This window comes from Mandrillus leucophaeus, unplaced genomic scaffold, assembly GCF_000951045.1.
Source record: "Mandrillus leucophaeus isolate KB7577 unplaced genomic scaffold, Mleu.le_1.0 Scaffold276, whole genome shotgun sequence".
Taxonomy (NCBI): domain Eukaryota; kingdom Metazoa; phylum Chordata; class Mammalia; order Primates; family Cercopithecidae; genus Mandrillus; species Mandrillus leucophaeus.
The window spans coordinates 4,030,867-4,037,678 of record NW_012102876.1 but is presented as its reverse complement, the minus strand read 5'-3'; positions in this window follow the sequence as shown (position 1 = coordinate 4,037,678).

The window sequence follows — 6,812 nt, the reverse complement described above, 5'->3', positions numbered from 1 at the left end:
TTATTATTTTTATCACGGCGCGTTAGGGGGCCTTGGAGCCCGAGAGCGTGGAGCACTAGGAGCCCCAGCACTCAGAGAGGGGACAGCCACCGCGCAGGGAAAGGGGCGCGGAGGGTATGGAGCCAGGTCATGGGGTAAGTGGCTTCAACCTTCGGGAAGTCAATTTCCTCACGTGTGAAATAGAAGGGGGAAAAAACAATAAAGGCTTACGGGTTGTTGAGAGGACTAAATGAAGTGATGCTTTAAAATAGAATAATACCTACAGAAAGGTGAGGGTGTCATGTACTGCCTGAGCTACCTACTAGGGTATGCACAGAGGACTGGTAAGCTCCTAGAAGACGCTGTCTGGCAGGGAGGCAGACAATACAATACAGTAAATACAATATTGTGGTCGGGCGCGGTGGCTCACGCCTGTAATCCCAGCATTTTGGGAGGCCGAGGCAGGTGGATAACCTGAGGTCAGGAGTTCGGGACCAGCCCGGCCAACACAGCAAAACTCTGTTCTAAATAGAAAAAAAGAAAAAAGAAAAATTAGCCGGGTGTGGTGGTGAGCGCCCGCCGTCCCAGCTACTTAGGAAGCTGAGGCAGGAGACTCGCTTGAACCCGAGAGGCGGAGGCTGCAGTGAGCCAAGATCGCACCACTGCATTCCAGCCTGGGTGACAGAGCAAGACTCCATCCCAAAAAATAAATAAATAAATAAAATAATTTAGAAAATGTATCACGGCCCATTTTACAAGCTACCCATGATGGGGCCAGCCCAGGCAAACCTCAGCAGGTGAACCTTAGAGCCTTTTTCCTTATCATCTCCTGGACTAGTGTTGTCCATTCAACTGAGGGTGGCCCAGGTCTGCCTTTGGTTCTTCCAAAGGTCTTCCTTCTCCCAAACTTACAAATACTTACCCTCAAGGACCTCATGTAGTGCCCAGTGCAGGCTGCTAGCCTGGACCAAGAGTCCTGGCACTGTGCAGAGATGTATATTCTGGCTTTCATTCAGCCTTTGAGAACCTGGTATGTCCCTGTGCTGGGTGAGCACTCCACATGCAAAAGAGGAATAAGCCACTGGTCTTGCCTTTGAAGAGACAAATTTGTAAATAATTTCATTTTAGGGTAAGTGTTATAATGGGTTTACAAAGTGTTGCAGAGTCACTATGCTGAAGGAGGCGGACAATAAAAACTTAAAAACGAAACAAATGTGACCAAGGTAGGTCTTGAAGGAGGGCTACAAATTAGGTCAGATTGAAGGGGTGACAGAACACTGGGTGCAGAGAGGCAGGCAGAGACATGGAGATGCCTGTTATATGTCATGGCTATTGCACAGGATTTGGGACAATGAGGCAAAGATGAAGCTAAGGAGGTAGGTGGGCAGATGTTGGAGGAGTGGTTGTACCTGCCTTGCCTAGGGAAGCAGGCTGTGTCGTGTTGGTGATGGCTGCTAGCAAATGATTTTAGGCAGGGGAGTAGCATGACCTCAGATGCTTTTGGTACTTCACTTTTATTGTTGATTGCACCTGTCTTGGTTATACCCTTCCTGCCCCTCTGTAGCTCTGGAGGGCAGACACTGGGTCTTGCTCACCTCTGGGTGCCTTGCATCACCTAGCATAGGGCTTTGAAGGAACTAAATATATGCTATTCCCAGTATCACTCCTCCCCTGGAAACAAATAGTAATGCCTAAATGCTAGAGAGGGTCACAGGATACTCGCTTCAGGTTGTGGGGCAGGCAAGTGGGGAGAAATTTTAAGGCAGGGTCTTGTTATGGTTCCCAATTCATCTAAATCTTGTATGACTCAGAGACTAAACCTTAGAGCTCTTGGCCAAGGTCCAAGTGCTGTTAGAAATGTCCATTTCTAATAGGACCTTAGACCAATTACTCAACCTCCCTGTGCTTCAGTTTGCTTATTTGTTAGAGAGAAAATAATTGCACTGCTCTCTCAGGCCTACTGTGAAGATTAAAAGAAGATGCACATGTTTAGCACAATGCCTTGCACATATAGAGTGCTGAATAAGCCTTGGTTAACATGATCATATCAAGTCGGCAGTGGCCTGTTCCACTTATCCCATAGGAACCCTTCAAAATGGTTTGCATATAAGTGACACTTAAACTTCACAGAATTCTAGGTTGACACTGAAAGGGAAGGCAAGGGCCGGGCGCGGTGGCTCAAGCCTGTAATCCCAGCACTTTGGGAGGCCGAGACCGGCGGATCACGAGGTCAGGATATCGAGACCATCTTGGCTAACACGGTGAAACCCCGTCTCTACTAAAAAATACAAAAAACTAGCCAGGCGAGGTGGCAGGCGCCTGTAGTCCCAGCTACTCGGGAGGCTGAGGCCGGAGAATGGCGTAAACCCGAGGGGCGGAGCTTGCAGTGAGCTGAGATCCGGCCACTGCACTCCAGCCTGGGCAACAGAGCCAGACTCCGTCTCAAAAAAAAAAAAGAAAAAGAAAGGGAAGGCAAGATGGTAGGGATACCATGGTGTAAGGTTAAATGCACAGACTTTGGTGCATCTCCTGGCTCTACCACAGAACTCGCTGGGTGACTTTGGACAAGTCAGTTAAATTTCCTTCTTTCACTGGGTGACTTTGGACAAGTCTCCTTCCTGCCTACCTCCCTCCCTCCCTTCCCTCCTTCCCTCCTTCCCTCCTTCCTTCCTTTGTTGGCAGGGTCTCACTTTGCTGCCCAGGCAGTGGCACAAACACAGCTCACTGCAGCCTCAACCTCCCAAGCTCAAGCCGTCCTCCCACCTCAGCCTTCCAGGTAGCTGGGACTACAAGCATATACCACCACGCCCAGCTAATTATTGTATTCTTGGTAGAGATGTGGTTTCACAATGTTGACCTCTTGAGCTGAAGCAATCTGCCCACCTCAGCGTCTCTAAGTGTTGGGATTACGGGCGTGAGCCACTGCACCCAGCCTAAGTCACTTCTGTTAGTGATTGTTCTTCTATAAAATAGAAGTAGTCATATTACCTGCCCCATGCCAAGGAGATAACACATAACACATATAGCACATTGCCTGGCCCAAGGTAAGATCTCAATTCATGTTAGCTAATGGTGTGATAATGGTTGGAAGAGAGTTATTATAGTTTTTGGAAAGAATAATCTCCATGCCTCTGCCTGCCTCTCTGTACCCCAGTTTTCTGTCACCCCTTCCATCTGACCTAACTTATAGCCCTCCTTCAAGATCTACCTTGGTTACATTTGAATTTAAGCTTTTATTGTTCCCCTCCTTCAGTGTATGTGACTGTAACTAATATATTGGAAAGCAGAAGTGTAATCCTGGAAAAAACTAAACCTACATGTAAAAGTTGGTGCTGGATCTGTGAAAACTAACTGGGACAGGAGTAGAAGTGAGCTTAGAAAACTGCAGGTGGGGCATGGGCTTGGAAGAGTTTTGTAGGTAGACTTATTTAAGTTGAGAACCCCTGTCTGAACAAGGATGAGATTCTTGTAGCTCTATGGAACTGAACAAAATGGAATATTGTTTGCAGAATTGTGTATGACCACTCTCTGAGCTGCCTTCTTGGAATGGTGGAAGGCTGGTGCTTTTAAATGAGAATCTGAAATTTAACCCCTAACACGATCCAACAGTGACTTTGTAGAGTCACAGGCAAATTGCTAAATTGTTTAGTTTTATCAGCTAGTTAGTAAGTAAATATTCATTGGTAGCATAGGCTAGGTGTGGTTCCTTCAAGCTTGAAATATCCTCCCCTCTATTTCTGACGCAAGGAATCCTTCTTATGCATCAAGGCCTAGGACAAATGTCACAAGATTCGCCCTCCTAGACTGAATAAATTAATCCTTGCAACTTCTCCAATTCCCATGGTGTATTCCTCAAGCATTTTCTTGACATTGATTTCATCCTGTCTTTATAGTTACTTGTCACAGGATCTGCCACTCCTGACTAGTTTTAAAGCTCACCCACCTCAGAGACCCCTTCTTTCTCTTGTATTTCTTCTTACCACTTCCATCCTTCTCCCCACCTCATCTCTACCCAAAATGACTTATACACAATACGCACTAAATAAATACTTGATAAATTGCATTGACAAGCAGGTCTCTCATAGTATGCATGTTACAAAGAGCGGCACTTTTGCCACAATGAAAAAGTAAAAGAACCTTTCTCTTAAAGACATGACTTTGTCTTTAAGCTATGTGAATTTATAACTTCTTAACCACCAGAAATTGTAGATATTGCTAAAATGCTATATAATTATATCTGGCATGGTAATGTGGTTAGATGACTTATACCAGTTAGGTATCAAATGTACAGCATATAAAACACACTTTAGTCATGGTACTGGGTCACCAAAGCAAGAATTTGGTTTTTTAAATAATTTGTAAATGCTGAATATCCTTTTAACTTTCAAAAGTACAAAACTTTGGCCTTGAATCAAATTGTGTTAGCAATCTCTCCACAGTCTTTAATAATGCCTTGAACTTCTACAGCTCTTTGTATTTTTCAAAGCCCTTTCACTTTGATTATCTTGTTTGATCTTCACTCAACCCTATGATGTAGGAAGGGCAGCTATTACTGTCTGCATTTTACAGATGAAGATAGGAGGCACATGAGAGGATCAGGCCCTTAAACCGAGGCCAAATGGCAAATGACAAAGTCAAGGTTAGAACCCAGGGATCTACTATACCAGAGGTATTTCATATATTTGTGAAGACTATGGCATCATTATTTATCATCTTTATGAGCAACAATCTCATATATTATAATTTGTAACCATGTGTATGTATTTTCATATGGCCTTCCTTTAAAAAGTAAAGAAAAACTGGCCAGGCACAGTGACTTATTCCTGTAATCCCAGCACTTTGGGAAGCCAAGGCTGGTGGATTGCTTGAGCTCAGGAGTTCAAGACCACCCTAGACAACATGGTAAAACCCCATCTCTACCAAAAGTACAAAAAAATAGCCAGGTGTGGTGGTGCACGCCTGTAATCCCAGCTACTTGAGAGAATCGCTTGAACCTGGGAGGCAGAGGTTGCAGTGAGCCGAGATCACACCACTGCCCTCCAGCCTGGGTGACAGAGTGAGACTCCTTCTCAATACATGAAAAATAAGGAAAGCAAAAGAAAAAGTAAAGAACAACTTTTGTAGTGATCACCTCCCTCAGATATGTATGTGTCATCATCATTACTTATTACTTCAATGTCTTTCATCTGTGACTGTCAACGCTCTACTTTTTAAAAAACCTCTAGGTTTCCTCTATAAGTGTTTTAGAACAGATTTTGTTATTTTAATGTTTAATGACAAAACAAATATTACTTCAAAAAATAGAAGACCTCCACTTATATGAAGTACCTAGAATAGTCAAAAGCAAAGAGACAGAAAGTAGAATAGTTGTTACCAGGGGCTAGAGAGGAGAAGGTATTAGGGAGTTACTGTTTAATGGATATAGAGTCTCATTGTGGGACAATGAGAAAGTTCTGGAGATGTTCTGCATGCACGTTGCAGAACAATGTGAGTGTACTTCATACCACAGACCTGTACATTTTTAAATGGTTAGAATGGCTGGGTATGGTGGCTCATGCCTGTAATCCCAAGACTTTGGGACGCTGAGGCAGGAAGACTGCTTGAGCCCAGGAGTTTGAGACCAGCCTGGGCAGCATAGTGAGAACTGTTCTCTACAAAAAATAAAAATAAAAATAAAAAATAGCTGGACATGGTGGCACATGCCTGTGGTCCCGGCTACCCAGGAGACTGAGGTAGGAGGATCGCTTGAATCTGGGAGGTCAAGGCTACAGTGAGCCATGATCATGCCACTAAACTTTCCAGCCTGGGTGACAGAGCAAAACCCTGTCTCAAAAAAAAAAAAAAAACAAAGACCATCTTATAAGAGAGTCTCTCTGGTAGAAGAAGGCTAGTTATAATGTCATAACCCATGACCTTTTAGTTTTATTTATTTAATCTTTGAAATTCATCTTACCTAAGAGCCCCTCTGCACCTACTACAGAAGAGAAAACAGTAATCTGTGTAGGGACTCTTACTAACTTTTTAAAATAATCCAGAATGGGGTTGAACACTTGGGTGACAGAGTGAGATCCTGGTAGACTATTACAGCTACTACTATTTGAGTGCTTCCTACCTGCCAGGAGCTAGACTAAATTCGTGTATACCCATTATTTCATGTAATTATCTAAGCAGCTCTCAGTGGTTACAGATGAGAAGTTGAGCTATATGAGGGTTTAGTTACTTACCCAAGGATACACAGCCTGTGCTGTTTAAAATGGTAGCCACTAGCCCCCTGGGGCTAGTGACTAGTCTAGATTGAGATATATTGTTAAGTATAAAATACACACACACACACCCCTCATCAATAATTTTGTACTGATTACATGTTGAAATGATATTTTGAATATATTAAATTAAATTAAATGTTATCAAAATTAATTTCATCTGTTTCTTTTTACTTCCTAGTGTGGCTACTAGAATATTTTAAATTAAATATGTGGCTTATATTATATTTCTTTTGGAAAGGGCTGCTTAAAGCTGACTGGTAACTTTCTCTACCTCAGTTTTCCCACTTGGGAGAAGAGGCAGGCAGCTCTGTTTCTCATTGTTTCAGTAGCAAGTTCTCCCATCACCTCCTTCCTACCATGGTGCCACATCCAGAGAGGCACCTATGAGTTATTGTATACAGGATAAGAGAGTCATGTTGAAAGATCTTACCTCTGTGTTAGTTACTCTGCTTTAGAATTCAAAGCACAATAATTACAAAATGTTATCATTGCTACTGACTGGGGTTTTATCCCCTGTTCTTTTCAAGGACAGAAGGACCTTTGTTCCTTTGTTTCTTTCTTTCTTTT